We start from the raw sequence: 16,288 nt of genomic DNA, 5'->3' as shown, positions 1-16,288 counted from the left end.
AGACGAACGTGACCATTTCCATTTCCATCCAAAGACCTCTTGGCTTTGGTGTAAATGAAGAAAAAGGGCCAATATTTTGTGACGTATTTTTCAAGCCTTCCTACAGTTTGAAAGAAGTCCACAATGATCGCTCACATGTCCTTTTACCATTGGAGAGTGGCCCTCAGCTTTTCTTGCTGAGCGCTCGGCTCTAAAAGTCAACGTTCCCCGACAATCTCTCCTGCCCCTGGGGTGAATCCATTACTCCAAACAGTCTCCCAGACCTTGTGGGAAGTGGGCATTACCAAGAGCCATATGTCCAGGGCATGTTGATCTCATTTTCTTTTTGACTACCTGGTGGCGGTGCAGGGCACTGAATGTTATTTTCTGCTAAGGGGCAAATGGCCTCACAGGCTTATTACAGTATTTACAATTCAGGAACTAACAATTCTAATTAGTTTTAACTTGGTAATATTTAGTAGAGTTTGTCATTTTCGGCACCGGGATGGCCGAGTGGTTAAGGCGTTGGACTTAAGATCCAATGGATGTATATCCGCGTGGGTTCGAACCCCACTCCCGGTAACGTGATGGTAGTAGGTATTTTATCTGAAAAGATTTCCTTGTGCGGAATCAAAAGGTATTCCAGCTCTTAAAGTTGGGTCTTACCTTAAGTTTTGCAATCTGACTGACTATATTGGTGGGTTTAGATAATTTAATTTAAATGTGTTTGTATTAAAATTTGTTTTAGTTATTTTATGTTTTCCTTTCATTTTTGTTTCTTTTTTATCTTTCTTCCTCTCTTTGAAACATATGAGCATTTTTATTAATTTGATTTTATTGCCTTGTCATTTATATGTCTTTTAAAACATTTTAGTGCTGTCCATAGGATTTTCTATACACAGCTACAATGAATCAGTCTGCCTTCAAATAATATTATACTGTCCCAGTGTGGAAGCTTACTCCTTCCAATATCTGTGTTATTGTTGTCATATATTTTTATTTCATGCACACTATAATTGTACAGCATATGTCTACTACTTTTGCTTTATGCAATCAATTATTTTTTAGACTGAAATTGGGAGAATTTTTTAATTTGTACTTACGTTGTAACTATTCCTGTAGATATAAATTCCTTCGTATCTCTCTGGTTTCATATTCCTTCTTGCTGAAGAACTTCTTATATTATTTTCTACTTACAGGTCTGCTAGTAAAACACTCTTTAGTGTGTTTTTTTTGTCTGAAAATATCTTTATTTTTCTTCATTTTGAGGGAATGTTTTTTGCTTGGTAAAGAATTCTATTATTAACATTTTTACTTAAATTGGTCTCTCAGCACTTTATTTTTATTTTATTTATTTTAAAATTTTTCACTCACTGTCTTTAGAGAGAGAGGAAGAAAGACAGAAACAATTTGTTGTTCCACCCACTTATGCATTCATTGGTTGCTTCTTGTGCTTTTCTTACAGGGATCCAATGCAACCCTGGTGTATCAGGATAATGCTCTAATCAACTGAGCTACCCAGCCAGGGTTCTCAGCACTTTAAAATGTCATTTCACTGTCTCTGATATGTCTAAAGGAAGTCTTCTGTTATTTTTTATCTTTTTTAGCTGTATATGATATATATTGTAGTTTTTGGCTGTCTTCAAAAACACGCATTTTGTTGTTGTTATTAGCAGTTTGAATATGATGTACCTAGGTTTTTGTTTGTTTGGTTTTTTCCTGGTGTCTTTCTCTTCTTATAAGGACACCAGTCCAATGGGATGGTGGACCCAACCTAACGACCTTGTTTAAGTTTATTTACCTCCCTAAAGGGCCTATTTCCAAACACAGCCACATTTTGGGGGTGAAGACTTCAACATATGAATTTTGAAGCCCCAATTCAGTTTGTAACAACACGCATTTAATATTTGACAATTTAGTACCAACACTTGGCCCCTGTCACTCTGTGATCCAGTCACGTCCACCTCTTTAGGGACTCCAGTTCCATGGTAGTAGGTCCTACTGTAATTTCTGGCCTACAACAAAGATTCACCACAGAGCAACTTAGGGATGCTGGGTGTACTTATGAATTTATTTCTTAATTAATTTTCACCAGCCTCAGTGAAAATTAACTCCTCTGCAGAAGCCCGTGATAAATAGTAAGTTCATTCTAGAACTTTAGTCCCCTTAAGGCTGTAGTTCTACAGTATACAGCCCTCAATTATTAATTATAATTTAAAATTTTTTATTTATTGATTTGAGAGAGAGAGAGGAATGGAGAGAGAGAGACAGAAACATCAATCTGTTCCTGTATGTGCCCTGACCTCAGATTGAACCTCTGTGTATCACAGGACAGCACTCTAACCAACTGAGCCATTCGGCCAGGGTAATTATTATTTTTAATTGATAAAAACATTAAAGCTGTCCTCAGGCCTTTCAGTTAATATATTGAATCAGGTATCTCTGCCTAGTAAGATCACATCAATGAATTTGGTTTGATTCAACTTTATATTCTTTGAACTTGATCCTATATTCTTAAGATCCATTCCTATTCAAACTCGCCAAGTTTCTTTCGGTATCAATTGGCAAAATCATGCAATTCTTTTTATGTGTATCACACCTCCTCATGGGTCACACTCTGTCCTTGACACTTGGGTCACTTATACAGTGCTGTGTGTAGATTATAGCTCAAGAAAACTGGGGCGGGGGGGGGGGGGAGAATAACATTAATTTACACACAAAAAAAATTCTCCAGGAATTTCCTTAGCGTTTCATGACTGAAAAATGCTTGAAAATTTTGTAAGATTTAGAGTCCTTTGGCTTGGTTATAAGCTTTTGTCTTAATAAATTCAAAAAGAAAAAAATAAGAGAAATACACTATAACAATTCACATTTTCTGTGGCGAGTCCAACCCACGAGGAGTTTCTCTCATCTCAGATGGGAGGGAGGGGGTAACCCTGTCAGCAGTTGTTTCCGTAGTGTAGTGGTTATCACGTTCGCCTCACACGCGAAAGGTCCCCGGTTCGAAACCGGGCGGAAACAGCAGGAGTCTTCCTGAAATGCGCTTGATTTCGGGATTTTTTACTTGCTTGTAGATATTTACTAATTACAGAGCTCAGAAATCTTGCACTTGCTTTTTGATAGAAAGCAAGAGTTATCCTAAGAGAACCACCGGGTCACATCACTTTTCTGTCACGGAGAGGCAGCGTTTCCCTTTGTCTCCTCTGCAGGTGCCGCCGCCGGGAAGGAGGAATAGTTACTCTTTGAATGGAATAGTTGCTCTTTGAATCTGGATGGCAGGATTATCTGACCAAGACTTCCAAACAGCCGTCATAAAAATGCTTCACTGGAACAGGTAGAAGCATGCTCACAACCAATGAGAAACACAGAACGCCTCAACAAGAAACAGAAAGCATCAGATAAAAAGGAAGACAATATGAAGAACAACATGAAATTTTAGAAATGAAAAATTCAATAATCCACACAGAAATTTCAGGGCATGGGCGCAACAGCAGCAGGAAAGGGACAGAGGAAAGAATTAGTCAACGGTAAGGCAGAGCAAGAAAAAGAACCTTCATGGCAGTCCTAGCAAACGGATCCACGCAGGCGTCGTTGGTGTGAATGTAGTACATCCAGGCACTCTGGAAAACAGTTTGGCATTTTCTGAAAAAAACAAACCAAAATAAAACAAACAAAACCCAAGAAACTAAACTAAACACGGTATCACCATGCGACCAGCAATTGCTCTGCTTGGCATTTAATTCCAGAGAAATGAAGACTTATGTTCTCATAAGGACTTGTATAAGAGGGGACAAATAATTCTTTTGATCTAATTTTTATCTGAGCTTTGGATCAGTCAGGGGAAGCAGCATGACACTTTCAACTTCTGTGAAAAACAGCTCGAGGTTACTACCCTGCTGGTGCGGCTTCAGAGAATCATGTCCACAGGAGAGAACCCTGATGGAGTGGTGAATTTATAAAAACAATACCGGTCGAACTTTTCTTATTTTTCCCTCATGTTTCTTGGAAATTAACGTTTAACTTGTGGGTATTTAAGCTAAGCTATCTGAAACCGGGTAAGGTACACTAAAAAAAAACAACAAAACAAAACAAAAAAACAAACCAACCACATAAAATATGTTGAATACGTGCTCTACTTTCTTGCTTGAGATTAAAAAAAGAAACTAGAGGGATGAGGGGAGGGGTTCAGAGAAGGTAAAGGGATTAGTGAAATTATATATAACACAGAGATATAGATAGCAGGACAGCAAATCCTAGAGGGAAGAGGGGAGGGTGTTGAGGAGAGGGAGTCAAAGGGGGTATAAAGGGGGACACGGGGGTGGGGTGGGGGAGTTATATTCGGTGGGACACTTGAATCCATGTAAACACTATAAATTAAAATTAATAAAAAAATTTAAAAAAGAAACTGGCTATTCATCGTTCCATTTCCAAAAATTGGTTAAATGCTAATTTATTGTAACTACGGCAAGTGTTCTGGTGGTGATAAGAGAAAACAAGGGAGCCAAGGAGCTAAATGCACGGAGCTAGAATGCACAGAGACGAATGAACGTCTTCCACATGTTTCACGTGACAGATAAATAGCGAGGCCAAGTACCAAATCCTGCATCCCATTCAGCTTTTCCCGAGGCCTGCATTCAGACTCCGCTGCTCTTCACAATCTATTGGCGTTACGGAATAAGAATCCTGCACCCTACCATTTCTGAGACAGAATTTAAGGTATTATTCTGAGGCCCTACTGGGAATAAATTTTCATGCGATATTTTACATGAGCCAATCCTTCCATATCAGCAGTTCTCAGCAAAACACCCCACTGTCATCTCCTGACCTCAGAATCCTCATTTCCTCTCTGGCATCTAGGTTTACAATTTTTTTCTATCATTTAATTTATAAAATGATGTACTTTTATCAAGCTGTCTTCAGGACTGATGGCGAGAACACTCTTGTGTCGCAAGAGGGCTGTGAATTCAAAGCGGCCCCCCAAATGCCAATGGAGCCGAGAAACCTAAGGACGAAGCAGCTTGTCGGTTAATGAGTTGAATAGGCGACTTAGTGCAGAAACGCAGTCCCAGGCGGCGGGACGAGGGGCATCTCCGCGTCCACATCCCAGACATGCGGCTTTCCGGCTGAAGCCGGGGGTCTGCGCGCCCCGCGAGGAACGTGGGTGATTGGAGGGGCCGGCGCCCGGTCTGCCTCCAACTTCTCGGGAGACGACACATCCAGGCGCCGCTGCGCAGAGAACTGCCCGGGTTCCGCGGCTGGACAGCGCCCTCGTGTGCGTCCCAGGACCCTGGCATTAGCACCAGGACGGAGTCTGGGGTTTTGCACACCTCTCCAAAATTACAGAGAGCAAGGGGAGGACTCCAACTCCAGATATTCATTTTAAGGGGAGGTGGAAGGTGCACGCTCCATATGGACGCTTCCCATGGCATATACAGCGTCAGCGCCTAAAATGGCCCAGTATTTAATGGATGGGTGTAGCGGGTCCATTCAGACGCAATAAAAAGTAAAAAAGCAGAGAAGCAATGAGTGGGAGCGGTGTAGGGTCCAAAAGAGAAAAAGGAGCAGAGGTGGCTCAGGAACCAGCGCTCCGCTGGCCCCTGCTCGAGTGGACGCCTGTCTGCAGGTGGCCGGGGCCGGCTGGGAGGGCCACCTCCCCTGCCATTTCCGGCGTTTCTCCCGATCCACTGATTCTGGACGCCCCGGCTCACGGGTTCGGGGGTGGATCTGGGTTCTGCGAAACCGGAAGGAGTCACCGGCTCCCGAGAGGCTCCCGCACGGTTTTCCGGCCCCCGCGGACCCAAGCCCACACTCGGGCGCCACCACGTGTCAGAAGCCCTCACTGCAGCTCGGGACCCGCGACCCCGCTCCGGGAGTCTTCTGTTACTTTAAGAAAGACCAGATTTTTCCCGGAAGGAGTACGTGTATTCGTCTCGGCATCTTGTGTGACCCTTTCTCCTTTTTTTATAGGAAAAACGAAAAATCTTAACCTTTCGCACAGAGAAAGCCCAGTGACTTTAGTCGAGCATGATCGTAAAAGAGCTAAGTGAAAGGCCCTCCCTCGCGGGCGGCCGGTTAGCTCAGTTGGTTAGAGCGTGGTGCTAATAACGCCAAGGTCGCGGGTTCGATCCCCGTACGGGCCAGCTGTGGTCACCTTTTCCTCCTCTCCGTCACCGTGGACACTGCACACATCCGATGACAGGTGTTCCTCAGATTACCACCGCTGGGCGACGTATTTTGCCAGTTTTTTTCGTCTGTGAGAAATAACGTAGAGACTCAGGACGGAGAGCTTTAAGAACACTGGAAGAGGCAGGGCGGGCGCATTTGGGGAGCAGGGCAAATAAGGGACCTGGGGGTTTCCTTACACCACTCGGCACAAAGCAGGAGTTGGAGCAGGTCCGGTGTGAGGGTCGTAGGTTCGAACTCCGGGTCTTTTCTGGACCCGCGGAGCTCAGACCCTCAGGGACATCTGACTGTGTCCCCGGCCATATGAGGTTTGAGTGACAAAAGCAGGTGCGCCATGGGGACAGCATGGCGTGGCCTCGTCCACCTGCTGCGCTCCTAGCCCGCCGTCCCTCGGCTCCCAGCATAATCCTACTCCTTGTCTTGTATGTACAAGCGTGGGGCCACTATGAAAATGACCCTGAGGACATTGATTACACAACGACCTACGCAATGTCTCCGCCAGGGAAAAGAAGCGCTCAAGAAACCTAGGAAGGCGGTGCTCCCTCTGCTTGGTGGGTGCTGTAACCTCCAGGCCAGGGACAGTGACTGGCTCAAAGGTAGCGCGGGTGAAAAGTAAAAGCATTAATAAAGGGCACCTGGTTACTCCATTGTATGTTAAATGATGTACTTACCGAGTTCAAGTACAGAAAGACGCAACAGGCTAGACCACCAGGGGCCTGTGTCCAGGAGCAGCCGCGTAGGCATTTTTCTGTGATGCTTTCAGTCCTTTATTGACTGCACGTGCTCTCAGGGAAGATTGAAAGTAAACAGCTCTGCATAGGCGAGGAACGACTTAAAATGGCTAGAATTGACTTATTGTTCATGATTTTCAAAAGCGAAAGAGCTGATGAGAGTCAGCCATATAGAACAAACAGAACGCCACTGACAAGGAATTTTGGTTGTCTCTGTGGCATGAAAAACAGGATAACAACCCAAAGTAAGTTTTTAGACAAAATACCTGTAGACATAGTCATTAACCATATTTTCAAAGAAGGCAACGAACACTATCTAATTCATAAAAGTAGATGAACAATTTTCACAGAAAAAAAGGTCTTGAGATGTAATGTATAATAATCTTAACATGTAATATGTCATGAATATACAAACCATGTAGTAAGAATATATTAACCTAAAAATAAGGCCTTTCGAAGTGACAGGCAACAAGCATTCATTTAAGATTGATAAGAATAGCTTTCCGGAAGCACTGATTCAGGCACAAACCCGAATACTGTTCTGATTAGAAGACAAAGGCAAGGGAGATTTATGAGAAAGGGAAGGGGAACAATTATATCAATAGAAGAAAGGCATTGCTATTGGTGCAGAAAAGCTAAAATAATGACCCCAATTCTAAACAATGTTTTTAATATTCATTCTGGTAGTCATAATATCTGCCTTCTTGTTATCTTTGCAAACAGTTCTTTGGGACACAAGTTTGCTTAGGTCCAGTCCAAAGATTGTTTTGCCCTGTTTTAACATTCCAAAAGTTTTGAGGCATATGGCATGCAAGGCAGTTCCTCTGGGACAGCTGCTCTGGCTCCGTTTTAAAGTGGCTCCATTTATTAGTATTTTTTAAAACAAATGTATCAGGAATATATCAACAATAAGAAGCGGGAGATTCGTTAAGTCTGGAGTAGGTCCTACGTATGTATATATTAATGAGACTCCATAGGTAAGTAATGTAAACCCCAGTTGAAATTCAGTGGCCCAAAAGATGCTAGATTCAAATTAAAGAGGTTAAGTTAAGATAAAGTTAACATTTATAAAAAAACTGAAATCACACCTGATTATACTCTACTGCTGTCATCTAATATCAGCAAAAACAGCACCAGGACTCTGATTAATAGAAAAATGTCATCAATAGTAGTAGCACTGATATATCTCTAGGAATTTCCCATTTGGTATACAACGTCTGAAATATTTATATGAATAACATGTTACCCATGCAAATTTGACGTAGGAAAGACTAAGCTTTTCTCCTTCTCCTTTTTCTCTTCCTCCTGGCATTGCTTCTGATTTGACGACTATTCCTATGCAACTCATGAATAGTAACGTATCAAATAACCCTAATTCTTTCTAGCATCTTTTTGCAAGGTGAAAGAACAAATCTCTATGATTTTCCAGAGGTATTCTGGGAAGTCTCAAAATCAGTTGTAGGTGCAAGAGATATCCTAAAAGCTTAATTTTATATTTGGGATTTTGGAAAGGCAAAAATTTAAAGTCATCAGCACATTGGAACACTTAGGATAAGAATTGAACCATGCAATGTGTTCAAGGAAGGAAGGGACTTTTTTGTAAATTTCTGTCCTGATTTGAGGCAAATAAGGAGGAGGGCAGAGAGCTTTTTGTTTTGTTTTTGTTTGTTTGTTTTGTATCTGCTTCCTCTCATTTGCCTTTAGCACAGAATAATCTTTATGCAAATGTGGCATATGGTAGGGGTGGAATGATTGCTTTCTTTCATGGCCATCTCTTTTGCTCACATTTCTTTGAAAGTAAATAGAGGAGACATTCTCTGGGGGGAAAAAAAAGCATGAGGAAGATGAAGTCAAATTTATTTTGAAATATAAACAAGATTTTGGGCATAGTGCAGAACTACTTTTACTAAGGTGCACAGTCACTGGCTCTGTGGAACTTTAATCATACACTTGGATATCTCTTTAGATAACATGGAAAAGCCCAATGTGTAGGCCAGTGTTATGCAGTGTACATTTCAGCTTATGAACAACAACGCCACTTACGATTCAAGAACACGATCATTTCTTTGTGACTCATTTCCTCTCAGTGTCGTTGAGCGCCAAAGTTTCCTCTGCACTTAGTAGGTTCTACTGATACAGAAACGTGGCAGCTTGAGGTTGTGTGAACCCCAAATGGTGAGAGTGTGAATTTCACCAGTGTTCTCTTACTCATTCTCAAAAATAAAAATGAGTCTGACTCCAAACCAAGTGTCATGGCTTATTAATTCTTTGCGTGATGTCAACAATGAACTCCATCACTTAGCTGTGTTAAAAACAACAACAACAGACCGCAAATGGCAGGCACTTGTGCTGAGCCCCACCAAGACTTAACTTAATATCTGTCTGAAGTCCACTCTCTCCCAGGAGTACGATTTTATACTAATCAGTCTAAAATTTCCTGGTCAGCACTAGTGAGGTCATCTGCCTGAAAAGACACCCTGCCTTCCCCTAAGGGAAGGTGACCTTGCTTGAAAGAATTCACTTTTTAAATTTTGTTGTCCCACCCTTATTTTGCCTATAGAAGCTTCCCTTTTGTACAAGTGGAAGAGCCTTTCCAGTTGCTAGATGAGATGCTGTCTGATCCATGAATCGTTCAATAAAGCCAATTAAATCTTTAAATTTACTCGGTTGAATTTTTATTTTTAAGTAGACAATGTTGGCTGTTACAGGTTAAGACAGTGGTCCCCAACCTTTTTTGGGCCACGGACTGGTTTAATGCCAGAAAATATTTTCATGGACTGGCCTTTAGGGTGGGATGGTTAAATGCACAAAATAAAATTATGCGACCAGCGTAAAAACTGTGGTATTTTAAAATATAACTGTCAAACTTACGAGGCAAGCATCAAGAGTGAGTCTTAGACGAATGTAACAGAGAGAATCTGGTCATTTTTTAAAAAATAAAACATCGTTCAGACTTAAATATAAATAAAACGGAAATAATGTAAGTTATTTATTCTTTCTCTGCGGACCGGTACCAAATGGCCCATGGCCCAGTACCGGTTCGCGGCCCAGTGGTTGGGTACCACTGGGTTAAGAGATCCGAGGCTGAACTTTCAAGACAGAATTTGAAATGATTTCTGCTCAGTTTATATTCCAGTCTTATCAATCATCAGGAAACAAATCACTTTCTTTTTTTTTCATTTTTTAATGAAATGAAATCTATTTGGGTGACGGTTAAGACATTATATAAGTTTCACACGTACAATTCTCTAACACCATATATCTTGTGTACATTGCATTGGAATTTAACATTGTGTGCTCACCACCTAATGTCAAAGGTTTTGTTGTCCATGCCTATGAGTTTGTTTTGTCTGTTTGTTGCTTTCTGTTTTAAATTCCACACAGCACATGGTCCTTGTCCTTTTATGTCTGACTTATTTTGCTTAGCATAATATCAATCCATTTGCAAAAGGCAATATTTCATCTTTAGTTATGGCTGAGTAGTAATCCATCATATATATGCGCCACATCTTCTTTATCCAACCATCCATCGAAGACACTTGTTTCCTGGTCTTGACTGTCATGAATAATGCTGCCATGACCATAGGGGAACATATATCTTTATGAAGAAAAGTTTTCAATTTTGGGATGGTAGATAGATACCCAGAAAAGGGATTCCTGGGTCATATGGTAACTAACTCTATTCTTACTTTTTTGAGGATCCTTTATACTGTTTTCCATAGTGGCTTACCAGTTTACATTCTGACCAGCAGTGCATGAGGGTCCCTTTCTCCACATTCTCTCCAACAGTTGTTATTTCTTGTCTTATTGATAGTAGCCATTCTAACAAGTGAGAGGTGGTGTATCACCATGGTTTTGACTTGCATTTCCCTTACAGCTAGTGAAATTGAGCATCTTTTAATTTATTTGTTGGCCATTCCTACGTCTTCTTGGGAAAAGGGTCTATTCAGGTCCTCTGACCATTTTTTAAAAATTGGATTGTTTTGCTGTTATTGAGTTGTATGAGTTCTTTATTTTTTGGATATTAGCCTGTTATCAGTGGTATTGTTTGCAAATATCTTCTCCCATTTGGTTGGTTGCCTTTTCGCTTTGTTAATGGTTTCTTTTGCTATGCAGAAGCTTTTTAGTTTGATGTCCTGTTTATTAATTTTTGCCTTTACTTCCCTTTCATTTGAAACCCTTCACTTTCTATCAATTACAGAAACCTCATTCATTTTTCTCTTCATGCCAGTCTCTCATATTGTGAAGCAACTATCTGTCGAGAGACTCTCTACAATTGAAATAATTCAATACAGACTTAATCAGCTATATAAATTCCTCAATGCCTCTCTAACTTAATGGCATGTACACTATTGAAAACAAAACCAAACAAGAAGGCCCCGCTGGGATTCGAACCCAGGATCTCCTGTTTACTAGACAGGCGCTTTGACCAGCTAAGCCACAGGGCCCCCTTTCAGATAAATGTTCAGTTATATCATATTTGTAACTTTTTCTGTGAAATGTAGCAATTTGCTAGATCTATTTGATTTTATGTCAGAGAATACATATGTATTTCATAATTCATCCTAAAGCAGAAATATCAACATTAAGAATGCATTCTGTATTGCAATGTTTTTTTAAAATGATTTTTAAAATAGAAATGAATGGATTTCTATTTCGTGGTGACTATCGCCCTCTAGAGGAAATATTGGATATTGCAGCACATTTTAAATTTGTTTCTTAGTTAAGAAAACCTTTTTTTGTCCACAAATGTTGAGTCACTATTGTTTTCAGGTACTTTTCTAGGTGTTGCAGTAGAACAGTAAACAAAACAGACAAAAAACTTCTATAAAATTTGTATTTTAGGGGAAGGTAAAGAAAGCAAGTTTTAAGTTTGGTCTCCAAACCGCAAGCAAACAAGTGATGCCAGAAGCAATTCCTCTGCCACCAGGTGACAGAGCCCACGGTGCCACCTTCCGAACTAATCCAGTGCAGATGGCAAGGCTGTCACGCTCCTACTGATTCGTCTAACTTGCATAAGAAAGAAAGCACAGCTGAGGACACACGGATGCCGAGGCGACTGGCAGCCACCTGCTTCCACCTTGCCCAAACCAGGGGCGCCGACAGGCCCCACTGAGCAAGGGCAGCCTGGGTCTCAGCGGACCTGCCTCTCCACGTGGGGCCTGCACGATGAAACGTTACAGGACACCGTCTTGTTCTGCTTAGTGAACTAACTTGGTTCTTGTCCTCAAAGACTGTAAAACTGAACGGAGGGTTTGGACTTATGTATTATATTCTCTTTGTCCCCATGTCCTGCTGCCATCCCTCTCCTTCCTCATAAGCAATGTTTCTAGTTTGTTTATTGTGCACCATTTCAATCACATGTAATTTTTGCAAAGTGGACATTTTTGTTTTGTGTACATGTATCATATATATATGTAAACGGTATAGTATATATTCTTATGCCTTTAAAAAACACTGTGACTTCAAGATCCATCCAAGTTGCCCTGCGTCATTGCTTCTAACTGCTATACACAGTCTGGTGGTGGGCACCCACGATATACTTCCTACCTTGCGTCCCAAAGATGGACTGAAAGGTTGTCTCCAATTCCACTGCTACAAGTAACCCTGCCTCCTTGGCCAACGCCTTTATGTACCTGTGTGAGGACTGCATTGTCAAATATATGCAGGAGCAGAACGGCTAATTAGTCCCAATCGCTCTCCAGTCTGTCTATACTCCACTAACACTGCATGTTTCTTTATCCTGCCCATGCTCAACAGTATCCTGCTTCCTACTTTGTAACTTAATATGTGTAGAGTGATGAATTCCGCCATTGCTTTTTAAGGTTTGCATTTAAGTTCTTTAAAGACGTGGAGCATCTCTGTTTAGCCATCTGAATTGCGTCATTTGCCCATGTTCTTATTGAGGATAATGTCTTTTTCATGTTGATGTACAGGAGTATTTTGTATATTGTAGTTATCAGTCTATTGTGAGGTTTAGACCTTGCAATATTGTCTACTACATATTATGTTACCGGTCTATTGACTTTGTCGGTGGAGAAACTTAATGGCAGAAACTTGATTTTGTTAAGGATTTGTCTTTTTTCTCTCCTATGATTGGTACTTTTGAAGTTATCTTTAAAGAGTCTTCCTCTGCTACAAGCTATAAATGTTCTCTCCAAAACATGTATAGATTTTCGTTTTCACATCCAACTATCTGGATATCTAAATAAGTACATGATTTTATGTGACAATCTATTAGAGTTGTGGCTTTCACTGCCCAAAGTTTTGGTTTAGTAAAGGTCTCCAGGATGTGTGGTGCTTGTGCAGTACCCTATATTTCTTTATCTAAACCTCCTCACAGTTTTATGCCTTGAATAAAATTATGCGTTTTTTCCCATTAGAATGTATGTCCACAAGGTCAGGGAGACTCCAATTATCTCCTAAAACCCAGCACAATTCATAGCATATAAATAACACATTTTAAATAAAAATAATTGTTTGAATTAAATTTTATGAATTTCCCATTAAAATATCTTCCAAAGATTTGTTTTTGTTTATGTTCTTTTAAGGCTGGGCCAATGTTCCAGGAGTCTCTGACATTAATCCTAGGCTCCCCAAACTGTAAACAAGTATTGTGGTTCTTACAAGAAAAAAACATGAGATGAGAGTTCTATGTTGATATGACGAGTGAATGGGCAAGACTTTTAACTTAAAGTTTATAATCATGTCTGGTGGGTTTGATCCTTGCTTGATCTTATCTTCTAATCTGTCATTCTCAATAAAAACTGGAGACGACTTTCATTGGTGCCAGAGAACCAATGAGTTTCCACTCAGGATATTTGATTATTTTTCTTTCTCCTATAATCCTGCACCTTACCTTCAGGGCCTCAAAAAAAACCCACAAAAAACCCTGGTAGGCAATATTTCATAGGTGCATGGTCAAATCTTCCTACCATGGTCCTGGGTCACCACTGATTTGGAATAACCACCCCCAGTCCATCAGTGTCTAAGTCTACTGTACTTTGCTTTTAAGGAATGAAATTGAGAAGATCTCAGGCAGCACAAAGGAACAACGAGGGTCAGCAGTCTGATCCTTCCTGCTTGGCCTCATGGCCCTCACCAATGGCTTGACTTTGGAAAGGCTCCCAACACGCAGGGGGGCTCTGGACTTGTCAGACAAACACAGAGTCGTAGAGAGGGAGGGCAGGGAGAGATTACGTAGGAAGGGGAAATTTTTCCTCTACCCTCTTAGGGTCTCTCTCTCTCTCTCTGGGCTTGAGAATTAAAAAGACATAATATAGATGAATAGGAGAAAAACATACAAATTTCATTAAATAATTTTACATGTACATGGGAGTCCTCACAAAAGAGTGAAGACTCCAAGAACCAACACTCACACACCAGTTTGGACCAATGTGGAAACATGACAAGACAAAGAAGTGGAATCAGGGCAGTTAACTGTGGAAAAGTGACCAGGAGGATAAGGGTTAGTTTAATAAGTCTTTTCTTTTTCTTTTTTTTTTTTCTTTTTGTTGGTCCAGATTTCTCTCAGCCTCAACTTCCTGTCTCTGGTGGTAAGACTGTTTCATCCTCCTGATGCAGTAAGGTACCTTTCACACGGAATTTACTCTCCTGCTTTTAGAAAGAAAAAGGGCTAGAAAGTTTATTTTTGTTGTTGTTGTTTTGTTTTCAAGTGCCTTTAATTAAATACAATTAATATTGTATACTCTGGTTTCTCTTCAGATCGTATACATCTTTCACCTTTTACAAAACAATCAAGGTGCAAGTGGTGTATGTATTTTGAGGTGGCCCTACAATGTAAAACATTTATTTACCGCCCACCTTCATGTATGAATATCCTAAGCATAACAATGAGCAGTCCTCAGTAGGCTGATTCTGACCCAGTCACAAATAAAGGGAGGTCATGGGAGAGGTGCTCCTCAGGTCCAGAGATCCTGTTACTTGCTACAGGCTGTGTAGGCCGCACAGCATTAAGGTGTGTGCACACAGGGGGTTGTAATTGCGGCACTGCTGTGTCTGCAGCACCTCAACAGGTGAATGGATGCACAGAGAAGTGTTCAAAGGGTCAAGGATGTGGTTTGAGATTACTTTTTTCTCCTGTGTTTAAAATGACCACTAGAGAATATTTCAAGCTTGTGCGCAAAAAAGATGAATGGGATATGTAATTTAGCACCAAAACAAAACAAAAGAACAAAAAGGAAGGAAGGAAGGAAGGAAGGAAGGAAGGAAGGAAGGAAGGAAGGAAGGAAGGAAGGGAGGGAGGGAGGGAGGGAGGGAGGGAGGGAGGGAGGGAGGGAGGGAGGGAGGGAGGGAGGGAGAGAGGGAGGGAGGGAGAAAAGGAAGGAAAAAAAGAAAAAAAGAAAGAAGAGGAAAAAAACTCACCAAAGTTCTTTGAATCAAATAATTATAAACATTTTCTACTCTATTAAGAAATGCAAACAGTGCAAGTGTATGGTTCCATAGTGCAGCGGTTAGCACGTCTGCTTTACACGCAGAAGGCCCTGGGTTCGATCCCCAGTGGAGCCAGGGAGAGAGGGATTTTCTTTACTTCCCTTCCCCCCTCGAAGGCAAACAAAGTGGGTGTTTTGTTTCTAGTCCCCCCATGGGGTCTCTGGGTCGCGGTGGAGTGGCAGATTACCACCAACAGTAGTCCCGTTATTTCTGCTCCTCTTGACAACAATGGAGTTAGAAAGAAAGAGGTTTCAGTGAAACCTAACCATAACCACGTTCTCACCGCAAGAATGCGGGAGTTTAATCTGCAAGAATTCCTAAAATCGTGAAGCTGGGCAGAGGGACGAGGACCCTCCGTGGAGAACGTGTGGGCGGGTCCCAGCAGGGGCTGCTGGCCAGCTCTGCCCAGTCCTGGGGCTCACAGTCTTTATCCAGAGAGTACAACTCTAGCACCTCCCTGAAAGCTGTCAGGAAGGAGACTGCAGGATTATTCTCCTTACAGGGGGAAACAGAGGTCTCTGGTCTGGGGGTGGGGTGGTATTGAACACATTTGATGGTTGAGCTTTCTTATTTAAAAAGAAAGAAAAGAGAGAGAAATCTATGAAAACCTTACACAGCGAGCCCTCCCCGGCATCACTTCTACGCACAATAACACAGGCAGGATCATCAGGAATCATCATTTCTCTCCTCATAGAGATTGCTTCTACTTGTTCCACTCAGATTGGAGTCTGCTTTTTCTGCCCCGTCCATAGGAGTTTGTGATTCCACGTCTCACACTTAGTTTAGACTAAGGAGTCTGGTTGTGAAGGGAGCTCCGAAACCAATATTCATGCATTCATAAAGGACACCTGGAAGATGCTAGATTTAATCTGATAATTCCCGGTTTATAGCAGACTTGTTAGTGATGTTCACTCAAAACTTCACAATGTAATTGTGAACTT

The 16,288-nt window shown here is 41.3% G+C and overlaps 5 non-coding genes across 5 annotated transcripts; 4 read left to right on the top strand and 1 right to left on the bottom strand.

Annotated features, from left to right (window-relative positions):
* The first annotated feature begins 478 nt into the window (after positions 1–478).
* Positions 479–561, top strand: TRNAL-UAA (transfer RNA leucine (anticodon UAA)). Its single transcript has one exon. It is a non-coding gene; the product is annotated as a tRNA-Leu (tRNA).
* Positions 562–2,927: 2,366 nt separating this feature from the next.
* Positions 2,928–3,000, top strand: TRNAV-CAC (transfer RNA valine (anticodon CAC)). Its single transcript has one exon. It is a non-coding gene; the product is annotated as a tRNA-Val (tRNA).
* A 3,045-nt stretch (positions 3,001–6,045) lies between these two features.
* On the top strand, positions 6,046–6,119 carry TRNAI-AAU (transfer RNA isoleucine (anticodon AAU)). The gene has a single exon. It is a non-coding gene; the product is annotated as a tRNA-Ile (tRNA).
* A 5,148-nt stretch (positions 6,120–11,267) lies between these two features.
* TRNAT-AGU (transfer RNA threonine (anticodon AGU)) lies at positions 11,268–11,341 on the bottom strand. The gene has a single exon. It is a non-coding gene; the product is annotated as a tRNA-Thr (tRNA).
* Positions 11,342–15,349: 4,008 nt separating this feature from the next.
* On the top strand, positions 15,350–15,422 carry TRNAV-UAC (transfer RNA valine (anticodon UAC)). Its single transcript has one exon. It is a non-coding gene; the product is annotated as a tRNA-Val (tRNA).
* The last annotated feature ends 866 nt before the right edge of the window (positions 15,423–16,288 follow it).

Source organism: Saccopteryx leptura, chromosome 11, assembly GCF_036850995.1.
Source record: "Saccopteryx leptura isolate mSacLep1 chromosome 11, mSacLep1_pri_phased_curated, whole genome shotgun sequence".
NCBI lineage: Eukaryota > Metazoa > Chordata > Mammalia > Chiroptera > Emballonuridae > Saccopteryx > Saccopteryx leptura.
This window is presented reverse-complemented; position numbering and strand designations above follow the sequence as displayed.